Source organism: Lygodium microphyllum, chromosome 29, assembly GCF_053477565.2.
Source record: "Lygodium microphyllum isolate KBCC chromosome 29, Lygodium_microphyllum_v1.1.10, whole genome shotgun sequence".
Classification (NCBI taxonomy): Eukaryota; Viridiplantae; Streptophyta; class Polypodiopsida; order Schizaeales; family Lygodiaceae; genus Lygodium; species Lygodium microphyllum.
This window is the reverse complement of record NC_141163.1, coordinates 28,951,706-28,977,038: the sequence shown is the minus strand read 5'-3', so window position 1 is coordinate 28,977,038 and position 25,333 is coordinate 28,951,706. Positions and strand designations below refer to the sequence as shown.

The 25,333-nt window shown below is 40.7% G+C and overlaps 1 protein-coding gene across 1 annotated transcript in view; it reads left to right on the top strand.

The window, feature by feature from the left end:
- The first annotated feature begins 517 nt into the window (after positions 1 to 517).
- Positions 518 to 25,333, top strand: part of LOC148010484 (uncharacterized) — a 38,661-nt gene continuing 13,845 nt past the window's right edge. The window contains exon 1 of the mRNA XM_087671966.1: positions 518 to 730. The gene's annotated coding sequence lies outside the window, so the exon portion shown is untranslated. The remainder of the gene's footprint in view (positions 731 to 25,333) is intronic.

The window sequence follows — 25,333 nt, the reverse complement described above, 5'->3', positions numbered from 1 at the left end:
GAGAGAGAGAGAGAGAGAGAGAGAGAGAGAGAGAGAGAGAGAGAGAGAGAGAGAGAGAGAGAGAGAGAGAATAAGGAGATGAGAGAGAATAAAAGAAAAGAAAAGGTGGAGAAAGAAAGAAATAGAGTTTATAGAGAGATTGGGGGGGGGGGGGGGGGGAGATAGAGAGAGGGCAAAAAATTCTAGACATAGAGAATGGGGGGGTGGGGGGAGAAAAGAAACAAATTAGTAATAACAAAGAGAGGAAAGAGGAGAAATGGATTATCAACCGCGTGACAACTTCACAGCCCACTTTGTGGCAGCGTCATACGATTGCGAAACGCGTACGGAATGCTAATGAGATCTAATATAAACTAGTGCTCTACCCTAAGAGTCTAGATGAATAAAATAATATATAAGACCCAAGGCTAGTAAAATAAGATATAGTATGAACTAACGCTCCACCCTGGGACTCAAGGCAAGTACATGTGATGTAATAAGAGATAGGATAATACACATAGATTTTTCTGAAAATTCAAACACTGTGACTGTTTAGTTAAGCTGTAAGCTGAAACTTTTGGGCTCTCTTGATAAGTACATGTTCGCTGAAGGACGCATGCGGCTGGCGGACGGACTCAGTTGTTTTGATCGTTTAGGGTTTCCTGATCAGATCTGTCAGTGGCATCTTGTTGCAATGCACATCATTATACAGCTTGTTTGAATTTCCGAAGACGGACGGTTCAAAACACAGGCAAGTCTGTTTTGCTGTGAACGATTCTTCCGATCTCTAGAGGGAGATGATGTCTTGTCCCGTTTCTTTCATCAGTTTCGTGAGATTACAAAGTGCTGCCATTTTCGGGAAGTAGGAGAAAAAAATGCCCGTTTCCGTGTTTGAATCAGCGTGTTGCGGCTGTCGTGCATTTGCTTAAGATGTGCATGAAAACATTAGATAGAAGGAATCCCATAATTTACCAGCGTCATCTTATCGCTTCAGAGCAGTCTTATGTTATTGTGCTTTTAGTAACATACCCAAACCCCTTTCAGTGCCACTGTAACGACATGGAGAGACACACATTTCTTGTTTTGCCACTACTTCAATTGGATCTAAATGTACAGATGCAGTCCTTCTGAATTAGCAACTAATTGTTCTTTTGATCAAAATATTATGTGCTGTGAAAGGAAAATACGTTTGCATTGCATGAGAGACACACTAACGCTCAACTCTTGTCTTAGAGGTGATTTACTGATATATTTTCTTCTCTCAAGCACATCAATTATTCTAGCTGTGTGTGAATCATGAAGCTTTTGATGTGTGTGTATGTGTCATCTTTGGATCTCTTGATGTCTTCTAATCCATGCATATATGTATTAGAATCCGTCATCTTTCTGATGAAACTTTTCTAGTCTGGATCTATTAAACTTGGTTGATTACTCTTTGAAGCTTCGAAATCTTTATGTATGTCTTGCAAAAAACAGGCTTCAATCGTCTTAATAAAGGTGTGAGCTTTGTAGAATCTATAGCCTGAGCTGCTTAGCTTGCTGCCTGCAATTTACCTTAGTGAATCGCAGATTGCCTTCTAAGATAAAGTGGTAGGAGCCCATTGTGACAATAAGTCTTGTTGCACTAGACTTTCAACTACTAAACATGGTTGGAGTTGTATCTTTGTTGTCATGCTTAAGCCATTTCAATGATTATTTTGACCAAGAATCCTCTTTCCAGAAGGATAAGTTCAAGTGTGCTACAAATTATCTATCTAACAAGACATCCCTATGGTGGAATGTACTTCGCCAAAGTGCCAATCATCCTATCACATGGCATGCATTTCAAAAGACTTTCAAATAATTATTTTTACCTCCTCATTGTCATCTCAATGCTCGGCGAAATTGGGCTATCATGGCAAGAGGGTGACATTATAGTCACCTACATTAAGAGGTTTTGGCAACGACCCTATTGTTGTGTATGCTAGAGGAAGTTGAGTCAATAGAATCATGGCCATGTTCTTGAAAGATATGTTTGAAAGATGCAAACTTATCTCTCATGTCCTCTGATTTGTTAATGTGGTCCTTCATGGAAGGAGAATTATGGACATTCAGTATTTGAAGTTTCTTCTCAAGGGATATGCAGTGAGCAAATGTCTTCTAATGGTAGATAGAAGCGAGCTTCTTTCAAACCTCCATAATAGTATTCAATCTACGAACATGCACTAGTTGTTGATTCCACTGTGGGATTCTCCACGGAACCAGGAACGGGATGAGAAACAAACTCTCGAATATTGAAGATATTGAGAATACACTCCACCTTAAACGACCACAATGAATAGTTGAAACCATCCAAGCGGTCCTCCTTGGGCAAAGAAGGAAGTATGGGCACCTGCATAGAGGGTGCCATTGGAGGTATCTTAAGACCATGGTGTCGGGTCTTGTGTGAAACATGGAGGGAGGGAAGAGAAGAAGGCTGCCTTACAAACGGACTTAGTGACTTTTATTCTTCTCGATCGTTGCAAGGACTAGCGTGATAATCTCTCCGCCTCTTAGAGGAGTGATGAGAGACCTCATCCTTTTGAGTTATCAAGGCCTCAAATTGGTGATAAGACATCTTTAATAACTTGCAAAAGAACCAGAAAACCTGAATTTGCAAGAGACAACTGCTCAAGAGGTCAAAATAGTGAAGGGAGGTGAGCCTTGAAGTGGAAGCACAAGCGAGAGCAAGAGCTATGGTGGAAGGAGTAAGATCGAGAGAGAGAGAGAGAGAGAGAGAGAGAGAGAGAGAGAGAGAGAGAGAGAGAGAGAGAGAGAGAGAGAGAGAGACACACACACACACACAACGTGGGAACTCCAACAGTCCTAAAGTGTGACTGGCCTTCCCTTTATTCAAATGTCACTGAAAGAATAAAAAATGAAGTGACAATGGTGGACGCCCATCGCTTGCAGTGTGTAGATGCGGGTATTGTTAGTGTAGTAATACACAGGTAACTTGGGAGAGGCGCCTTTACCCCCAACAACCTTTCTCTTAAAGGCAAATCTACCTCAGTGAAAAGTGAAAAGAAAAAAGAAAAGACAGTACAATATATACATAAATATAACAGGATGAGGAAAGATATCATCTCATCCAATGCCCATCAATCTCCTAAGGAAGGCAAAGCGCTATGTAGAGAGGCTTTTCATGAGTAAGTCTGCAGGATTTTGGTAAGTTGAGATTTTGACAAAGGTCAACAGACCTGTCCTCAATTACCTCACAAATAAAGTGATACCTCACTTCAATGTTTTTTGTCTTCGCATGGAAGACTGGATTCTTGGCTAAGTGGATAGGACTCATAGAATCCGAATGTAGTGTAGGGATAGCATTTGCAATATCAAGGTTAGCAACCTAATGACCTAACCAAATGGCCTCCTTGCAAGCCTCAGTGGTTGTAACATACTTGGCCTCTGTGTAGTAGAAAGGGCTGTGTATTTCTGCACCTTGGATACCCATGAAATAGCACCTCTAGCAAAAGTGAATGCATAGCTAGAAGTGGACTTCCTACTATCTGCATGTCTTGCATAGTCAAAGTCAGTGTATCTCACGACTCCTGTATCCTGGCTGCCATAATAGATGCACATATCAGTAGTGCTGTTCAGGTACCTCATGATACCCTTCACGGCATCCCAATGCCTCTTGCCAGGTGTATCCATATAACATGCCACAACACCAACTGCAAATGCAATATCTGGACGGGTGGCTATCATGGCATATATAAGATTGCCCACTACGGATACATAGGGAATCTTGGCCATCTCGGCCCTCTGCTCATTTGTTTGTGGACAATCAGCTTGTGATGCCTTCACATGAGAAAGCAATGGACAGCCAATAGGCTTTACATCCTGCATATGAAAGCACTCAAGGACTTTATGGATATACTCCTTTTGTGACAGATAGAGTAGTTCTTGAGACTTGTCATGTGTAATGCGCATACCAAGTTTGAAGTATATAAGAGGCCTGTCCCCTAAATCTTTCATCTCAAAGCTCTTTTTGAGCTGAGCCTTAAGAGCATCTAGCTCATCATGAGCTTTCCTTGCTAAAAGGATGCCATCCACATAGAGTATCAAAATCAGTAATGAACCATTACAAGCTTTTTTCGTATATAAGCATGGGTCCATAGCACTATGGTTGTAGCCCTGTGACTGCATGAATGCATCAAATTTGTGGTACCATTCCCTAGGTGTCTGCTTCAAGCCATAAAGACTCTTCCTCAATCTATACGCTAGGTTTTCCTTGCTAAGCTCTGCGAAGCCCTTAGACTACTCTATGTATATCTCATCATGCAAGTCCCTATATAAAAAAGCTGTCTTGACATCCAACTGATACAAGTCCATGTCAAGCTGTGCAGCTAAAGCCAAGACTAAGCGTAGGGTGGTCATCATAACCCCAGGAGAGAAGACCTCATTAAAGTCAACACCATGCTCTTGCCCAAAACCCTTTGCTACCAATTTGGCCTTGTATGCCAGCCTAGGGTGTCTAGGGGTACTTTTTAACTTGTACATCTATTTGCAAGGCAAAGTCCTCTTGCCACTAGGCAAGGAAACCAAATCCCACGTACGATTCTTATGCAATGAGTCAATCTGAGATTGCATAGCCCTCTCCCAAGAGTGATTGTCACCCCTGCGTATAGCCTCATCATAGGCGAGAGGCTCTCTTTCTTTGTAACCAAGACATAATTTATGGAGGGCTCATAATGGTCAGGAGGTCATCTATCTCTTGTAGAATGCCTCAATGTAAGTTGTGTTGCCTATCCAATATCTTGTTTAACATCCTAGCCATGAGGATTGGTTGCTGGTGTAGGCTGTCTAGCTAGCTGTGCAGGAGTAGGGTTCTTCTCCTAAAAGATAACCCTGCATATCTCAACAACTTTCTCTCTTAGGCTACATATACAGTTTGTTCTCATGGAACACAACATCATGGTTATGGATTACTTTCCACGCCTGTTGCGGATCCCAAAGAGATATCCCATCTTACCTGCATCTCCATAGCCAAGGAAAATGCATTTCACACTTTTAGGATGCAACTTATTGTGTTTGACCTTGGGCACATGGCAGAAGGTCTCATATCCAAAGACATGCAAATGAGATTGTGGAATCGATGGAGTTTAGCATTGTTAGAAGGTGAGATAGCCCCAGTTATGTTGAAGATAGTGTATTTTGTAAATGGGTTGAAATTAGAAGATTGGAGAGTAAAATTAGAGGTAAAAAACCCTAAGACTTTTGAGGAAGCGGTGAAGATAGCTCAATATCGAGAGAGGAAGACCAAAAGAAAAAAAGAGTTAGGGTTTGATGAACCAAGGGAAAGATTGAGTTCAAAGCGAGTTGAGAGAAAAGTTTTTGAGGAGAAGAGAGTTATTTATGCCTATCTTGAGAGAGGTATACTATATTCTCTATTTAGGAGAGATTAGTTGACTTGTGAGAAATCAATTGAAGTATGTGAGGAGAAACTCCATAGGGTGGTTGAGGAGAAAAATACTTGTTTGACTGATTGGAGTGAAGAGTCTAGGAGTGTGAATTCATACCCATTGACCACGGATACTTCTAGTCAAGTGGTTAGAGATTTAACTAAAGAAGAGGGATCAAGGGATGATACTTTGGAGCTTGAGGACTATAAAGATGAGCTAGAGTTGGATCTGAGTTGTAGAGAAGAAAATGAGAGACCAGATTGTTTTAAGGACCAAGAGTTATCATGTTCCTTGGGAGAGGATGAGAGTCAAGAAAGTGAGGAAGGCTTTCCTATTCATATCTCCTTTGTAACCTGAAAGTCAATACCATTGCAAGGTGACATGTTAATGAGATGCACGGCAATAGAGACTGTCTCAGCCTTAAAATGTTGTGGTAAGCCTGCTTGGCTAAGCATACTATGGATCCTCTCCTGGATAGTCCTATTCATACGCTCAGCTATACCATTTTGGGGAGGGGTGTAAGGGGTGGTCAACTGACGCTTAATACCCCGCTCGTCACAAAATTGCTCAAAGGCACGTGAGTTGTACTCACCTCCATTATTGGTCCTTCGGCATTTCAGCCTATGCTCACACTGGTTCTTTGCTAAAGCAAGCCAACATTGAAAGATTGCCAATATATCAGATTTTTGCTTTATGGGATAAGCCCAAACCTTATGTGAATAATCGTCAATAAATGTGACAAAGTACTTCACACCCCTTAATGATTGACAGGGCATGGGTCTACATATATTTGAATACACAAAAGCCAAAGGCTCACCCATGCGTGGAATACCAGACTTTTTATGCGATTTCCTAGTCTACCAGCCATATAAACAATGATAACACGACTCAAAATGTGAGTAGTCAAAAGGCGGAAGATATTGCAAAGCACTAAGTATTTTCATTCCCTTAAGTGACATATGCCTAAGACGAACATGTTAGAGAGATACATGTGGGATAGAACCCACTAACAAAACATGGTCAATAGTACCAAATACAACCAAGGGGTAGAGGCTACCAGACTTGGCACCTCTTGCAAGAACAAGCCTGCCATGAGTTATCTTCCATGCAGAATCACCAAAGCATATATGATAACTTGCATCATCAAGCTGCCGAGCAGACATAAGGCTTTTAGTCAGTGCGGGTACATGATGTACATTATGCAGAACAAAAGTACTACTAGAGGGAAACTGTAGAATGACATTACCAATGCTAACAATAGCAAGAGACCAATCATCACCTAAGCGCACAATACTAGATACACTGTGATAGGTATGAAACCGCTTACGGTAGGGGTTATATGAAAAGACGCATCCGAATCCAAGAGCCAACACTGTGCTTGCATAGATCGAGCCTCGGTTAGTTGAGAGGCATGACATGAAGAGGTTGCTAAGATGTAATCAGGCTTCTCAGGGTGTATGACATTTATCTCCTCAATCTTTACGCTTGACTTTGCAGGTATAATGTTGCAATCTTTGGATTTTTCTTACACTTTTCTTTCCCCTTTTCTTTGCGCTTGTCATCGCACATCTTATGGCACTGCGGCCATATATGTCCTGCTATCCCACAATAATGGCATTTAAGATTAGACTTACGTGTCAGAAGTGGAGCAGCGGTGGAAGCATAAACATGTGCTGAAATAAACTGCTGAAACACAAGACAAAAAGAGAAAAGAAAAGAACACGATACAGATGAGAACTCAGATGTATGCACGGGAAATGGAATCCATATATCTGAACACGAGACAGTCGCATACAACAGTGAGTCACTGGCTGCGTGGGCACTGGCACTGGCTCTGGCTCCTCTCTCCACAGAGTCTGGAGATGGTGAAGATGATGATGATGATGACTGAGGAGGAGCCACTAAGTATATATAGACTGAAAAAGTGGGGAGCAATAATGCTGGTCGGACAGCATTAATGCTGGCCGACTGGTGCATAAAATGCTCCACTGGCATAATATGCCACACCAGAAAATACCTAAAATACCTAATAAAAATGCCCAGTCCAGATCAAGCTCAGACTCACACATGAGCTGACAAATACTCTGCTAACACCCTCTCTCAGATTATGAGTGATCTGATACAATACAAGAGTACAATGAAAAGGGATGAGAAACTATACAACATAGAACCACCAAGTAGAACCATGGATACCCAAGCAGTGGGTGATCAAGCCACCACCAAGGTGCCTCGGAGAGAACCTGATGTCGATGTCGATCGTACCAAACACCTGAAAATAGAGAAGATCATAGCATGTCTTTGTGTCCATCACCAATGTCTCGCAGTAGCATATAAGACCATCTTGTCAAAAATGCCCCGGAACATAGGTGACCATGGATTCCCCGCCTTTGGCCAGACTGCCAAAGTGTCCCCTCATGTGAGCTCCAAACAAAAGCCTCCCGCTCTTTGTCAGATAACCAGCTCATCATGAACTTGGATGTCAATCCCAGCTCCAGGATTTGATTCCGCCAGACTGAAGTCAATGCGTCAAGGACGTCCCACTCTGGAACCTGTGCACCTGTATAAAAGTATAGATGAGGCGTGGCTGCCCCATCTGAACACCCGCTCACACTCCCTCTCTGGCACAAGAGAGTCGTGAGGGATGACCTCATCACCACCACTAGAAAGCAGCCGAGGAAGGGGCCACCAAGCCCTTCCCGTGATCCAAAGAAGAGGATCCCTTCCGTGCCTTGGACTTCACCTTGGTCGGAGGAACGGAGTCGGAGTCTGATGAAGGAGAGGACTCATCGGTAGAGTTAACATTCCGCTTCGTCTTCTGCTCCTTCTTCCTGGAAGCCGCTAACATCTTGCAGTCCTTCCGCAAATGTCCCTTCTTGCCACAGTGATAACACTGGGCCTTCGACTTCTTCTTCCCGTCACCCCTCTCTGAAGCTACATAAGTCTCGCCTCCATAATGTGCCAGAAGCCGCCCCTGTAATCTCAAGGATGTCTCATGGTTGTCCTCATCAAAGTCTTCAAGAAGAGGAAAAGGACGGAGAGGTCGAGGAATAGCTCCACAGACGATGTACCATAACCGCTTCTGCACAAACCAAGCTTTCATGATAGCACTCCACGTGAGATAATCAGGTCCATGTAACTTATCATCAGTGGAAGTGCACGGAGGAGCCATATGGAGAGGATAAGAAGAGAAGTAGAGAAGAGATGGAATTTAGAGAGGAAACGCAGCCAAAGCACAAGCACAGACTGCAGAAAATGAGAGTTCACATGCAATATAACCCAAAATCTGATCAATAGAAGACAAAAGCTGCTGCAGAAAGTCAAAAAATCAGTCAGAAACTGCCAAAAACAGCAAAAACGGCCTGAATTAACAGTCACCCAGCCACGAGAGATGCGGAATCAGCAAAACGCAGGCTGTAAACTGGTGCAAAACAGGCAGAAAACTGTTGCCAGCAACTGTAGATGAAAAATGCAGGCAGCAGAGGGTGCGTAGGCAGCAAATGATGGCAAAACTGCAAAAAACGCAGGCTGAAAACAGCCCCAAAACAGGTCGCCGGGCTGCTACAGCAGTCGCCTGATCAGCAGGGGTACAAAACAGTCCTGAAATCAGCAATAAAACACAGCAGGAGCACAGATCCTGAAATCTGATACCATGTCAGAAGTGGAGCAGCGGTGGAAGCATATACATGTGCTGAAATAAACTGCTGAAACACAAGACAAAAAGAGAAAAGAAAAGAACACGATACAGATGAGAACTCAGATGTATGCACGGGAAATGGAATCCATATATCTGAACATGAGACAGTCGCATACAATAGTGAGTCACTAGCTGCGTGGGCACTGGCACTGGCTCTGGCTCCTCTCTCCACAGAGTCTGCAGATGGTGAAGATGATGATGATGATGACTGAGGAGGAGCCACTGAGTATATATAGATTGAAAAAGTGGGGAGCAATAATGCTGGTCGGATAGCATTAATGCTGGCCGACTGGTGCATAAAATGCTCCACTGGCATAAAATGCCACACCAGAAAATACCTAAAATACCTAATAAAAATGCCCAGCCCAGATCAAGCTCAAACTCACACACGAGCTGACAAATACTCTGCTAACATTACGTCCATGGGACTTGCTGCGTCCACGTGACTTAGACTGGGACTTTTAAGAGTCCTTCCCATGACGATCATTATTTTTCTTGCCACTTCTGTTACCTCTAATAGATAAAGCATGTGAACTGCGGGAAGCATAATTGTTTTTCTTGTGAATTTCTTTAGTCAAAAGAGCACTCTCTACATCTTTCAATTTCAGCCCATCAAGTTTATTGGTACAAAAATCATAGTGCGAAATACATCCCAAGACTTAAGTAAAGTGCCAAGCAGAAACAAAGGATGTAGATTATCCTGAAACTCAATACCTTGTTGAAGTAGATTCTTCATGATAGAATGAAACTAGCTAAAGTGAGTAGATAATGGGGTCCCCTCCTTCATGCAGAGATCCATCAACTATTTAAGCCAATACATCTGCGAAGTAGGGCTTTGCTTTGCATAAAGTTCTTGAATCTTTTCCCATAGATTCCATGCACTCTGATCTTCATTTTCAACAAGATTATTGTGGACCTCTTCAGAGAGTGATAAAATGATAGTGGACTTGCATAGTGTATCTAAATCAGCCTAGTCATTATCATCCATGTTTTCGGGTTTAATACCTTTGTTTTTTAGTAGCTTAATCCTTCCACTTGAATAGGCTTAAAACAGCTTTGGCCGTGTTGAATCCAAGTCTTGGAGCTTCCAATTTTTGGCACACTTCTTGAGGCTACTGCTAAACCCTAATTTTTGTTGCAGATTAGGGTTTACAGCAGAGAAATCTGAAATTTATTAGCCTTTGGTGATCTCAATGCTGCAATCTTTGAAGCAAGACTGTAGAAATGCTAGGAGATGAGAGAGAACGCTGAGGAGAGAGAAAATTCAGACTTTCTTCGCGAAGAAGTGAAGAAAATATGTCATATACTGCTACTGCAAAGAACTGAAGAAAATCAATCATTTACTGCTGCTGCCTTGTCCCAATAGCATGTAGATGCTTTCATGTGCTGTTGATTGGTCTTCTCCTACCCCTGGTTGTCTCAGAAGGTCCTCCAATGGTTGCAAATTAGACCAACAATATCTCCTCTCTCTCTCTTGCAGACTGAATACACTAAAAATGCCTCTTTTTAGCTTCTAAAGACGTTTTTTAATCTTGCATGGGCATTTTTGACAAGTGACAGCCTTCCCAAATGGTTTTTTCAGCATTATCCATAATTAAATATTAATATTCAGTCTTTAAATATTGAAAATTAATCTAATAATTATTTCGGTGATCTGAAAAATAATCAGATTGGCCAATAATTAAATTGGCTAGGCAACTTGCATTTCTAAGTGTCTCTACGCTATCTTTGACCATCAAATTGACATTAGGTACCATTAAATGCCACTTTTGTAGTGTCACCAATTGACACTCATGGTCAAATGGATGACCCAGGCCAACAACTAGTAGCAGATATCACCAAGTACCTATGCGGCATAACTTATAGCAACTTTTGCCTTTGACATCCTATGATTTTCTCGGGTCCCGAGCTTGTAAATTTACTCTAACCCCAGTTACATATGTACGACATTTACTTAACCATGTGATTAAAAATTAATCTACAAGTTAAGTAAGGTTTCAAAAATACATGTCCTCATGACAACCCTCCCCCTTAAAATCCTTGCAATTGTTCACTATTGCACTGCCAAATGCATCAAAAGCAAAATAGTGGATTGGAATTTCCACAAGGCATCATAGTTAACACAACATTGTGCACTGTTGCTCAACCATTCCATATACCTAGCACATGCTGAAAATTACCAATCATTATAACATAACATAAGACTCACAAAGAATCTAAAAAACATTGCCAGATTATCATGTGACATGCCTATTTCTCATGAGCTCAACTCATCTGGCAAAACCAAACCATAGCATAGCATAACCAAGCATAAACCATGGCTAAAACATCAATGGCATCATAACATATGCTGTTGTCCATGGAACTAGATGTAAACCATTAAAAATTGAGCATAATCTGATCACTTGTTGATTTGATAACTGATCACAAATTGTTGCAAATGTGACTCCAAACGGATCACAAACTCATTGCAAAAAGTGACCAGCAATCAATGCAAAAACTGATTCAAAAAGTGACCATAAACGGTTCTCAAGCTGATAAAAAATTGAGCTAAAAGCGATCAAAATTTATGTCTCAAAATTGAGGCAAAATTTATGCCAAATTGATCATCAGTTGATGCAAAAGTATAGTTCTAGTGCTCGGGTGAAACTCATACTCATCTGCATATATCTCATAATGACTAGTACACTAAGTAGTGATCTCATGTCAAACATACTGTCAGTGTAGAGTTGAAGCGGAAGTAGAGAGAGAGGGCAGGCCCATTAATTGAGGTGCTCAATAGTACTGAATTGAATTGAACAGTGCTGAACAGTGAGATAGTGTGAGAGTGAGTCGACGGATAGGTGTGTATCAGTGTGGTACACAAATAATAAAATAATGTATTTATACTTAGAGTATGGTACACTTACATCCGCTAGGGTGAGTTCATGTGTGTGAAGTAATATATATATGGGAGATACATGGGAGAGCGTAAAGGGCCTTTACACCCAACAACCTTCCACTTAAAGGTCCTAAGCGAACCTTTAACCAACTCCCACAAGTCTAATGCAATGCTTATGTTGAGCCTTTGCAAGACTTTTAGTGAGAACATTTGCAGGGTTATTCTATGATTTGACTATCATCCAGAACCTGTATGATAAAATGATACCGAACATCAATATGTTTGGTACGTGCATGAAACATGGCATTCTTAGCCAGGCATACAACGCTTTGGCTATCACATCCAAGTATAGGTATTTTGGTGGGCAGCCCAAAATCCTTGACCAAACGATCAAGCCAAACTGCTTCTTTTGAAGCTTTAGTGGCTGAAATATATTCAGCCTCAGTGGTAGAGAGTGCTACTATTTTTTGCAGTCTAGAGCACCAAGAAACCGCCCCACCAGTCAAGGTAAAGATGTACCCGCTAGCAGACTTATGAGTATCCAAGTCACCTGCCATGTCTGCATCACAGTATCCCTGTAGATCTAACGTACCACCCTTGCCATAGCAAATACATTTTCTTTGTGTGCCCTTAAGGTACTGTAAGATATATTTCACTGCTTCCCAATGTGCTTTGCTAGGATTTGACATGAACTTGCTTATAACTCTCACTGCATAAGCAATGTCTGGTCTAGTGGCAACCATAGCATACATGAGTGAACCACAAGCTGAAGCATAAGGAACACCCTTCATAGAATTGGTTGCCTAATCATCTTTTGGACAATTTGCTTTGCTAAGCTTAAGATAAGGTGGAAAAGGTACACCAAGAGGCTTAGCATCAGCCATAGAAAAGCGATCAAGTACTTTGCTGATGTACTTTTCTTGTGAGAGAAATAAGAGCTATTGCTCTCTATCTCGTATTACATCCATGCCCAAAATATGTTCAGCTGCACCCAAATCCTTCATGGAAAAGGCTGAATTCAGCTGTCTTTTCAATGCATTAATCTGGGTTTTATGCTTACCAACAATAAGCATATCATCCACATAAAGCACAAGTATAATAAGGCTTCCATCATCAGCCTTCTTAATATATAAGCAGTGATCTGTGCTACTCCTTTTGAATCCATGTGAGAGCATGAAGGCATCAAACTTTTTATACCATTGTCTAGGAGCTTGTTTCAAACCATACAAGCTTCACTTAAGCTTGCATACCAAATGCTTCTTTCCTTGTATAACAAAACCTTCGGATTGTTTCATGTACAGCTCTTCTTCCAGATCACCACGCAGAAATGCAATTCTAACATCCATCTGATCAAGTTCAAGATCCATAGATACTACAATGGCAAATAACACTCGAAGAGTGGTCATTTTGACAACAGGAGAAAACACTTCCTGAAAATCAATGCCCTCCTTTTGTGTATAGCCCTTAGCTACAAGTTTGGCTTTGTATTTGGGTTTGCCATCCACATATTTGATTTTATAGACCCATTTGTTAGGAATGGCTTTCCTATCCTTGGGCAATGTAACCAAATCCCAAGTATCATTTTGATACAATGACTTCATTTCTTCTTGCATAGGTAGCTTCACTTATTCTTTAATTCACATGATAAGGCCTCTTTATACGGAAGAGGCTCACCTTCATCTGTGAGCAAAATGCAATCCAAGGAAGAATCAAATCTTTGTATAGGTCGTCTGACATGTGTAGACCTTCTTACCCAATGATCTGTGTTGTTCGATAATGGATCCACATCCAAGGGAATGCCAATGACCTCATTGTTTGGCTGCTAAACTGCATGTTCAGGTTGCTGTAATACAATTTCAGGCTGTTGTAATTCATTTTCAGCATGCTGATTTTGGTGCTCAAGATGATATTCAGCATCCCCTTGCTGCCCATTTTCATTTGGCTCAATAATGATACACTAATTGTCATAATCAACATCAAAAGGAGCTGAATTTTCAGTGGCTGATGGCTGCTCAAGTAACTGATCATGCTGAAATTTAACTTTCTTTTTGTTCGAGTCATTAGATGTGTCATTTTGTAGCAGCTTTGACTCATTAAATACCACATCTTGGCTATGTAGCATCTTTCTCATGCTTGGAACCCAAACTCTATAGCCCATTTCATCTTCATCACCATAACCCATGAAGATGCCTCTATGAGATTTCATGTCAAGTTTGGTTTTGCTATCAAGAGGTACATGTACATAGCATTTGCAGCCAAAGACCCTTAAGTGGTCATATGAAGTAGGTTTTGCTAGACCAAACCTCTTCAGGGATGCCACTTTCAAGTGTACGATATGGAGATTGGTTGCAAATATGCACCGCCGTTTTAAGTTCCTCTCCCTAAAACGATTACGAGAGATTAGCTGTGGAGAGTATGCACCAAATCTTCTCACATAACGTGCGATTCATTTAGTTAGCCACACCATTAGATGATGGATTGTAAGGAGCTGTAAGCTCTTGTTTAATCCCATTGACATCACAAAACTTATTGAATTCTTTAGATATATACTCTCCCCCATTATCTGTGCTTATGCATTTTAATTTTAAGCCCTTTTGAGTACTAACCAAAGCATTAAACCTTTTAAAAGCATCCAATGCTTCATTTTTTTGCTTAAGCAAGTAAACCCATAGCTTTCTAGATGGTCATCAATAAAAGACACAAAATAACAGAAACCACTATGAGTTTTTATTGGCATGGTGCATACATTAGAATGGACTAAATCCAAGATATATGCCTTCTAGAGGCTTCACGAGAGTATGGACTCTTTATATGTTTACCAAGAACACAATCATCACAAAAGTCAAGCTTTGAGTTTTTCACATCAACTCTTCCAAGTGAAGAAAGTGCCTGCAAACCCTTTTGGCTCATGTTCAAGACACTTCTACCATTACTCCATGTGTGACTGTACTTCAATAACTATAACAAAGTTTCCAGGAAGTGCCTTGTAATAGAGGTAAAACAGTCCCCTTTTTACCACCTCTAGTGACTAGCATAGACCCTTTCTGTATTTTCCACATTTCACTATAAAAAGTAGTGAAGTAATCTTTGCTGTCTAGCTGTCCAATAGAAAGCAAACTCTTCTTGATGCTAGGTACATACCTAACATGATGAAGAATCAATTCCTGATCATTTTCTAGAGCCAGGTGTATGGTGTCCATACCTTCAATATCACATGCATGATTGTTGCCAAGGTAGATTTTTTTAAGATTACCTTCTACATAAGTAGAAAAACACTCCAGAGATGGAGTTACATGAAATGAAGCACTGCTGTCAACAATCCACGATTGTGACAAATCATCATGAGTTGACAACAAAGTATCTATCACATCTGTTTTAGTGATATACATGTCTTCCACTGTCATAGCAATCGGATCTAAAAATGCAACGAGCAAATCAACATCTTTATTTTCTTCTATTTCCTCAATAACGACACTAGATACCACATTTTCTTTTTCTGTCTCTTTAGGGGTAGAGCTGCCATCTTTGTCTTTCTTTTTGCCTTTTGCATTAGCTTGCTTCTCGTGTCCTTGTTCCTTTTTAAAGTACCTGCAATTTGGCTTTTTATACCCTTTGTGACCACATTGATAACAAGTTACATCTTACTGTTTTTCCTCCCTTTTGCTGCAATTTTTGGTTTTATTTGCAGCATTAGATCTTTTTTTAGTTCTTCCTCTTACATTGTAGGCTAATCCACTGTTTTTGCCACTTGCTTTGCGTCTAATCTCTTCATTTAGAATAGAACCACGCACACCATTAAATGTCAAGTCGGTGTTATTGCTCAATAACACACCCAATGCTTTCCAAGAATCGGGCAAGGTTATGAGCAAGAAGATAGCCCTTAATTTAGGATCGAAAGCTAGCAATCTTGTATCCTGTGACTGACTCAAAATACCAGTGAAAGTATTGAAGTGCTCTGAGACAGACTTAGACTCATTAAGCTTCAAGTGGACTAACTTCTGCATGAGATGTACGTGATTGACAGGAGTTGTATTCTCATAGGTAGCCTTGAGTTTCTCCCAAACTACATAGGCAATATCAAGCCCCTTTATATCAACCAAGATATCATCTGTGACGACCATTTTAATACAAGTAATGACCTTTTTATTCATTTTAGCCCTATCCTCTTCTAACAAAGCAACAGGATTATATTATGCTAAAGTATCATCACAATCCTTTAGAAAGAGTATACTCTGCATATGATCTTTCCAAAGAGCAAAACCATTGCCATCGAATTTATGAATCTCAAAGAGATTCTTTGTGTTAGATGTAGATGCACTGCCACCTATCTTTAGTAATACACAACTCCAATAAGGGGCTGAATGCTTTCAGCCAATAGCAAGGTTGCTGAATTGTAACAGCAAGTACACACTCTTGTACTTCCAAGGTGTCCAAGCAGCAGATGTTTAGTTGCAATTCCAGTCTCAAGTAACTGATTACAATATATACATGAATCAAAACTGATACATTTGCATTAAAGACATCTCCCACTTCAGTAATACATCATCATATTACCCAAACGCAATGACCCAAATGCTGTGTTTACCACTGTTTCATTGTATAGTGAGTATTTAGCAATACATATACCAAGAGAAGTTGCCCTTTTTCAACATTTGAAGCATTCAAAGCTAAAAAAACTCCCACTTAGCAGTGAATCTGCTGCAAATTTCACTGTCGAGTCTCAAATTGACTAAAAAATACATCATCAATGTGAAAAGCCCCAAAATTTTTGCAGTGAATCTGCTCCAATTGCATCAATACATCTTCCCGAGCATCAAGTACGGACTAATGTTGCAAAAATTTTAGGAATTCAGTAAAAGCCTCAATTTTCATGGTCTAAGAGTGCACAATTTCCAAGAAATTGGCTCAAACAAGCAAAAAAAAAAACTTGTATTTGAAAATCCCTAAAAATTTTGAGATATGTTCACTTAATGTTTGCAATTTATGGGTCAAGAATCATTGAAACATGTGTCTGGTACCAAATCATGGAAGATCCCCAAATTTTGAGGAGTAAATTTGTACCGATTTGTGTTCTGTACTTGCTCCCGCAAACACTCGGAAGAGGGGAAATAAAATGAACCCAAAATTTCTGAATTTTTTTTGAAAAAAAATTTGGGCCGTTAACCTATCCGTCTGACGGATGTTAGTCATGCAGCTGCGTGACCCGAGATCCCGCCGGCACTTGTCGCCTATAGCAAGCAGTCACTTGCAATTGTCATACTAACTTGGAGTCCCACAGTGCTCGTCGCCCTGGTCCTGGTCACGAGCAGGTCCTGACTGATTCCCCCTTCGACTTGCCGTCCGACCTTTCGCTAGCCCCGTCTGATGCTTGCGCTACTTGCCTGTGTATCGCTTGGACTGACGACTATTACAGTCCGGTTGCCTGCGACTATAGACTGTACTTGTCGATTGGGTTTGTTACTTGCTTCCATTGACGACGACTACATTGTCTATAGTGATTGATGCCTTGCACCGTGTAGCTCTGATTCCAGTTTGTAGAGTTGAAGCGGAAGCACAGAGAGAGGGTAGGCCCATTAATCAAGGTGGTCAATAGTACTGAATTGAACTGAACAGTGAGATAGTGTGAGAGTGAGTTGATGGATAGGTGTGTACCAGTGTGGTATACACAAAGAATAAAAGAATGCATTTATACTTAGGGTACGGTACACTTACACCCGCTTACATCCGCTAGGGTGAGTTCACGTGTGTGAAGTAATATATGCACGGGAGATACATGGGAGAGCATAAAGGGCCTTTACACCCAACAGTCAGTGCAGTATCTTGGATGCATTCTGAATACATCTGAGATCCACTACATACGAGAGCTGTCCATAACCGAAGGAGTGAAAGTGCTATCTGCTCCTTGAATATCGAGCAATACTCCAGACCCTTTCTCTACTGAACCTGACGGAGGCAAACTAAAGTCGGCTCTAATTGAAAGGTATCTAGGTAAAGCTGCAATAATTGAGGATGGTTTGCCAAGTCATCCTCTTCCATCCATCTGGCATCCATTGGTGAATAATTCTGAAATTTCACCAAGTATCTCCTGGAAACTTTACCTTTGACCTTTCTTTTCCTTATGTACCAAAATCTGCTTAGGTACCAAAATCTCATTCAACTTCTCAATCTCAGGCTAAATTTCAGTAGACGTATCCTCTGGCACATCACCTTGAAAAGGTCTCAACAAACTGTCATGAAAGGCATTGTGTATCCACCAATGTGGAAGTAATTTCAGTTGATATGCCACATCGCTGATCTTCTCCAACAGCTAGAAGGGCCCATAGTATCTCATACTCAACTTCGGGTACAATCTTTCTCTTCCTTTCATCTTTTTCAGCCTTGCCTTTTCAAAATGCAACAATACATAATCACCCTCTGCAAATTGCAAAGCATGTCTGTGGCGATCAACTGCTCTCTTTTGCTTTTCTTGCGATCTTTGAAGTGCATATTTTATCTTTACATAGGCTACATCCAAGTTTTCCACATAACGATTAGCCTCAAAGATCTTATCCTTAGTTTAAAGAATAGGTGGCACTTTCTTGCCACCCTCAACCACCTCAAATGGAGCTTTGCCCAAAGAACTATGCAATGTGTTGTTGTAAGCAAACTCAACCAAGGGCAAATATTACTCCCACTGTGTCTTGTGGTCTGAAACATAGCACCTCAAAAGATCTAATACTGTGGAATTTGCTTCCTTAGATTGACCATCTGTTTGCGGATGGAAGGATGATGAGAATTTCATCGTGGTATCCATATTCTCAAACGACCCCTTTCAAAATAAATTGGTCATCCGGGGGTCTTGATCACTAATGATCGACTTTGGCATACCATGATACTTAAAGATGTGTTGCAAAAACAATCATGCCATTTGATCAGCCTTTATTTTCTTCCTCATCAGAATGAAATGGACTTGTTTGCTAAATCTGCAAATGATAGTTCATATCCTATCATTTCTTGTAGGTGTCTTAAGAAGCTTAAAAATAAAGTCCATTGCAATGCTCTGCCAAGGCCTATCTGGAATAGGCAAGGGTTGTAACAAACCCAACATCTTTTGCCTATCATGCTTTACCTTCTAGCATATGATGCATGTCTTAACAAACTATTCTACATCATGCCTCAAAGTCGGCCAATAAAAGAAATGCTCCATTGTCTTGACCGTGGCATCGATACCTTTGTGTCATGCATATGGAGGAGCATGACTTTCAATGATAACTCTAGGTCTTAACTGCTTTGTGACACACAGTCGTCCATGCATCATCAGAAATCCATCTCTTAGCACAAAGTGTCCATGTCTTTGGCCATTGCAAAGCTGATTATAATTAGCAAAGTTTAAATTAGCAGCATATTACTCTTTCATGGCATCCAACTCAATGTGATAAACTATGATGATGGTTGAAATTTGTGGCTTACGTGATAGTGCATCAGCCATAAGATTCTTTTTACCATCTAGCTTATTCCAAGTTGTCATGATGTTCACCTCAAAGGTACTTGTCAATCAATTTGATACAAACATTTGCTTGAATTGTATCCACGTTGATGGTGCTCTACCTTGTATCAAAAGAGTGGACCACCATTGTAATGCATTTCCTCTCAAGAAAGTGGTTGCCTTTCGAATCTTCGAGGACTCCGTGAAGTTTTCCCTTAAATAGGTTGCATCAAACTACTGAATGAATGTCAAAGCTTTCAGCCTATCTTGTACACCGTTGAAGGACTCAAACTTCACTGCTTTTCCACCCTCGTCAGTGTCTTTTGCTACCCCTTTGGGTGTCAAGTTGTCATACACTGGTTGCTGCATAAAGGGTGCATTTGCTGAATTTACATCAAAACCAATGCCAAATGGAGCATTTGCATGACCAACATTCATTCCTTGAGCCCCACAAGCATTCTACTTTGTGTTTTAAGCATCAAGCCAATGCTGCCATATATAGGGTTTTGCATATTTACAGCCATACCCGAATACATTCGGCCTTGCATACCATGCATTGGTTGCTGCATATCATAGGGATTTGTGCCATACATTCGTGTATGGTTGTAGAAAGGTTGGGAGATGAGAGAGAATGCTGAGGAGAGAGAAAATTCAGACTTTCTTCATTGTGAAGAATTGAAGAAAATCTGTCGTTTACTACTGCTGCTTTGTCTCAACAGCTTGTAGATGCAAAGAATTGAAGAAAATTAGTCATTTACTACTATTGCCTTGTCCCAACAGTCTATAGATGCTATCACGTGTTGTTGATTGGTCTTCTCTTGCCCTTGGCTGCCTCGGAAGGTCCTTCAATGGCTGCAAATCAGACCAACAACATCTCCTCCCTCTCTCTTGTAGACTGAATACACAAAAAATGCCTCTTTCTAGCCTCTAAAGACGTTTTTCAGTCTTGCATGGGCATTTTTGACAAGTGGCAGCCTTCCCAAATGGTTTTTCAAGCATTATCCATAATTAAATATGGCCAATAATTAAATTGACTAGGCAGCTTGTATTCCTTAGTGTCTCTACGCTATCTTTGACCATCAGATTGGTGTTAGGTACCGTTAAACACCACTTCTCTAGTGTCACCAATTGACATTTATGGCCAAATGAATGACCTAGGCCAACAACTGGCACCAGATACCACCAAGTATTTGTGCGGCATAACTTATAGCAACTTTTGCCTTTGACATCTCGTGATTTCCTCGGGTCTCAGGCTCATAAATTTACTCTAACCCAATTACACCTCATATGTGCAACATTTACTTAACCATATGATTAAAAATTAATCCACATGTTAAGTGAGGTTTCAAAAATACACGTTCTCATGACAAGCTGCCTTTCAGCAGTATGGGGGTTGAGAAGGCTGCTGTAGCAGCCCGGGATGTCTCTAATCAGCTCTATGTTCTCTCTTTTGGCAATGATACTATGTGAGTGTGCAATAGGATATGAACACAGAGAGAGAGAGAGAGAGAGAGAGAGAGAGAGAAGAAGAAGAAAGAAAGTTTCTCTATTGATTGAATAATGAATGCTGGATACAACAGTGTGGACTGATCAGCCTGCGTTAATGAGGGCACCAATTCATGTTGAGAATGATGATGACAGTAGTAGCATTGGAGATAGAGGAGTATGCTAGAGTCGAAGGAGCAACCTACAAAAGATGAATACCAAAGTGAGGATCGGACAGCTATAAATAGCCGTAGATCTCCAAATCTGGCTGACCTGCCATAAATGACCCAAAATCTAGCTGACTTGTTGAAAATGATCATGGGGCTGCAATAAATGCATTCCATCTGCACAGAAAAATCCGACAAATAGTGATGTGGCATCCTAGGTCATCTAGTCAGACACTAGTAGGAGGTGTAAACTGATGGACAAACATAGGAAAAGTGTTGGAAATAGAAGAAATGTATACTAAAATGCTAGAGCTCCCATGCCTTTGTTGGATTCTGACAAAAGCTCACAACCAAGGGATGACAAATTGACAACCCTAAAATAGGCAGGCTAACATTTGGAGCATTGACAAACACCTCAATGTCTATGGGCTGAAGCGGTGGCCATTGCTATCCGCTTACTCAATCGATCCCCTATATCTGCCACGGTTGGTATGACACCTTTTTAGGCTTACTTTGGTCAAAAGCCAAATGTTTCTTATTTTAGGGTGTTTGGGCATGATACATTTGTTGGGTGTAAAGGCCCTTTACGCTCTCCTGTGTATATACTACTTCACACATGTGAACTCATCCTAGCGGGTGTAAGTGTACCGTATCCTCAGTATAAATACATTCTTTCATTTTTTTGTGTGTACCACACTGATACACACCTATCCGTCGACTCACTCTCAATCTATCTCACTGTTCAGTTCGAGATCATTGAGCACCTCGATTAATACGCCTCCTCTCTGCTCTCCCTCTATTTGCTTCCACTTCAACTCTATAAACTGGTATCAGAGTCTGGCTCCCGCAAGCAGGCAATCGTGACCGAAAGCCACTACTGACAGTGCAGTCGTCACCATTGGGACCAACAAGCGTAATAGTCTATTGGGCCGTTGAGGAGTAGGCGAGTAGGTAACAGACATCAACAGGCGAACAATGTAGGTGACAGGCGCCAGACGACAGGGTCGGGTACAGTCGCAACGGGTGACTAGAGGCCTGCAATTGCGACGCGACGAGACTAGAGGTATGCGTGCTAGGCGATTGGAGGAGGCGTGTGTTAGATGCGCATGCGTGACAGGTGATAGGGGACAAATGACTGTTGGGCTGCACGAGTCGATAGGCCGTTATGCGACGTAGGCTGCACGGATAGGTCAATGGCCCCAAATTTTCTTAAAAATAATTTTTTTTTTGGATTATTACATTTGCCCTCTTGTGGGTGTTCATGCGAGTAAGCACAAAGCATGAATCTGTGCAAATTTTCTCCTTAAAATTTGGGGTTTTTTCCAGATTTGGTGCCAGACACATGTTAGTGACTCTTGATCCATAAATTGTAGACATTGAGTGCACGAGTCTCAGAAAATTTGGGGATTTTCAGATGTAAGTGAATTTTTTGCTTGTTTGAAGTCAATTTCTTGGAAATTGTGCACTCTTGGACCTTGAAATTTGGGGCTTTTGCCGAAATCATGAAATTTCTGCAACATTAGCCCGTACTTGATGCTTGGAAAGATGTATTGATGCAATTGGAGTAGATTCATTGCAAAAATTTTGGGGCTTTTCACATTGATGATGTATTTTTTAGTCAATTTGAGACTGGATAGTGAAATTTGCAGCAGATTCACTGTTGAGTGGGAGTTTTTTTTGAGCTTTGAATGCTTCAAATGTTGAAAAAGGGCAGCTTCTCTTGGTATATGTATTGCTAAATACTCACTATATAGTGAAATAGTGGTAAACACAGCATTTGGGTCATTGCATTTGGGTATTGTGGTGATGTATTACTGAAGTGGGAGATGTCTTTAATGCAAATGTATCAGTTTTGATTCATGTATATGCTGTAATCAATACTTAGACTGAAATTGCAGCTAAACATTTGCTTCTTGGACACCTTGGAAGTACAACAGTGTGTACTTGCTGTTACAATTCAGCAACCTTGCTATTGGCTGAAAGCATTCAGTCCCTTATTGGAGTTGTGTATTGCTAAAGATGGTTGGTAGTGCATCTACATCTAACACAAAGAATCTCTTTGAGATTCGTAAATTCGACGGCAATGGTTTTGCTCTTTGGAAAGATCGTATGCAGGGTATACTCTTTCTAAAGGATTGTGATGATGCTTTAGCATAACATAATCTTGTTGCTTTGTCAGATGAGGATTGGGCTAAAATGAATAAAAAGGCCATTACTTGTATTAAAATGGCCGTCACAGATGATATCTTGGTTGATATAAAGGGGCTTGGTATTGCCTATGTAGTTTGGGAGAAACTCAATGCTACTTATGGGAATACAACTCCTGTCAATCAGGTACATCTCATGCAGAAGTTGGTCAACTTGAAGCTTGATGAGTCTAAGTATGGCTCAGAGCACTTGAATACTTTCACCGGTATTTTGAGTTAATTACAGGGTACATGTTTGCCAGCTTTTGATCCTAAATTAAGGGCTATCTTCTTGCTCATGACCTTGCTCGATTCATAGGAAGCATTGGGTGTGTTATTGAGCAATAACCCCAACTTGATATTTGATGGTGTGCGTGGTTCTATTCTAAATGAAGAGATTAGACGCAAGGGAAGTGGGGAAAATAGTGGATCAGCCTACAATGTAAGAGAAAGAACTGAAAAAACAAAGTTGCAAATAAAAACAAAAATCGCAGCAAAAGTGAGGAAAAATAGCAAGATATAACTTGTTATCAATGTGGTTTCAAAGGGTATAAAAAGCCCGATTGCAGGTACTTTAAAAAAAAACAAGAATGCAAGAAGTAGGCTAATGCAAAAGGCAAAAAGAATGACAAGGATGGCAACTCTATTCCTAAAGAGACATAAAAAGTAAAAGTGGTACTTAGTGTTGTTATTAAGGAAATAGAAGAGGATAAAGATGCTGATTTGCTGATTGGATTTTCAGATTCACTTGCTATGACAGTGGAGGACATGTATATCACTAAAACAGATGTGATAGATGCTTTGTTGTTAGCTCATAATGGTTTGTTACAATCGTGGGTTGTTGACAGCGGTGCTTCATTTCATGTAACTCCATCTCTGGAGTGTTTTTTTGCTTATGTAGAAGGTAATCTTGGAAAATTCTACCTTGGCAACAATCATGCATGTGATATTGAAGAAATGGGCACCGTAAACTTGACTCTAGAAAATGGTTAGGAATTGATTCTTCATGATGTTAGGTATGTACTTGGCATCAAGAAGAGCTTGCTTTCTGTTGGGCAGCTAGACAACAAAGGTCATTTTACTACTTTTGGTGGTAGTATGTGGAAAATACAGAGAGGATCTATGCTAGTCACTAGAGGTGGTAAAAAGGGGACTTTGTTTTATCTCTATTGCAAGGCAGTCCTCGGAAAGTTTGTTGCAGTTGTTGAAGTACAGTCACACATGGAGTTATGGCACAAGCGTCTTGGACACATGAGGCAAAAGGGTTTATAGGTACTCTCTTTACTTGGAAGATTTGATGTGAAAAACTCAAAGCTTGACTTTTGTGATGTTTGTGTTCTTGGTAAACATGTAAAGAGTCCATACTCTCATGGAGCCTCTAGGAAGGCATGTATCTTGGATTTAGTCCATTTTGATGTATGCACCATGCCAATAAAAACTCATAGTGGTTTCGGTTATTTTGTGTCTTTTATTGATGACCATTCTAGGAAGCTATGGATCTACTTGCTTAAGCAGAAAAGTGAGGCATTGGATGCTTTAAAAAGGTTCTATGCATTGGTTAATACTTAAAAGGGCTTAAAGTTAAAATGCATAAGAATAGATAATGGGCGAGAGTGTGTATCTAAAGAATTCAATAAGTTTTGTGATGACAATGGGATTAAACAAGAGCTTACAGCTCCTTACACTCGATCATCTAATGGTGTGGCTGAGCGAATGAATCCCACGTTATGTGAGAAGATTCGGTGTATGTTGGTCTCAACTAATTTCTCGCAATCGTTTTGAGGAGAGGCACTTAAAACTGTGGTGCATATTTGCAACCGACCGTGCACTTAGTGGCATCCTTGAAGAGGTTTGGCCTGGCAAACGTGCTTTATATGACCACTTAAGGGTCTTTGGCTGCGAATGCTATGCACATGTACCTTTGATAGCAGAACCAAACTTGACATGAAATCTCATAGAGGCATCTTCATGGGTTATAGAGATGAAGGTGAAATGGGCTATAGAGTTTGGTCTATAGCTTGCAATCCCAAGGATACAAGCTTTATGATCCCAT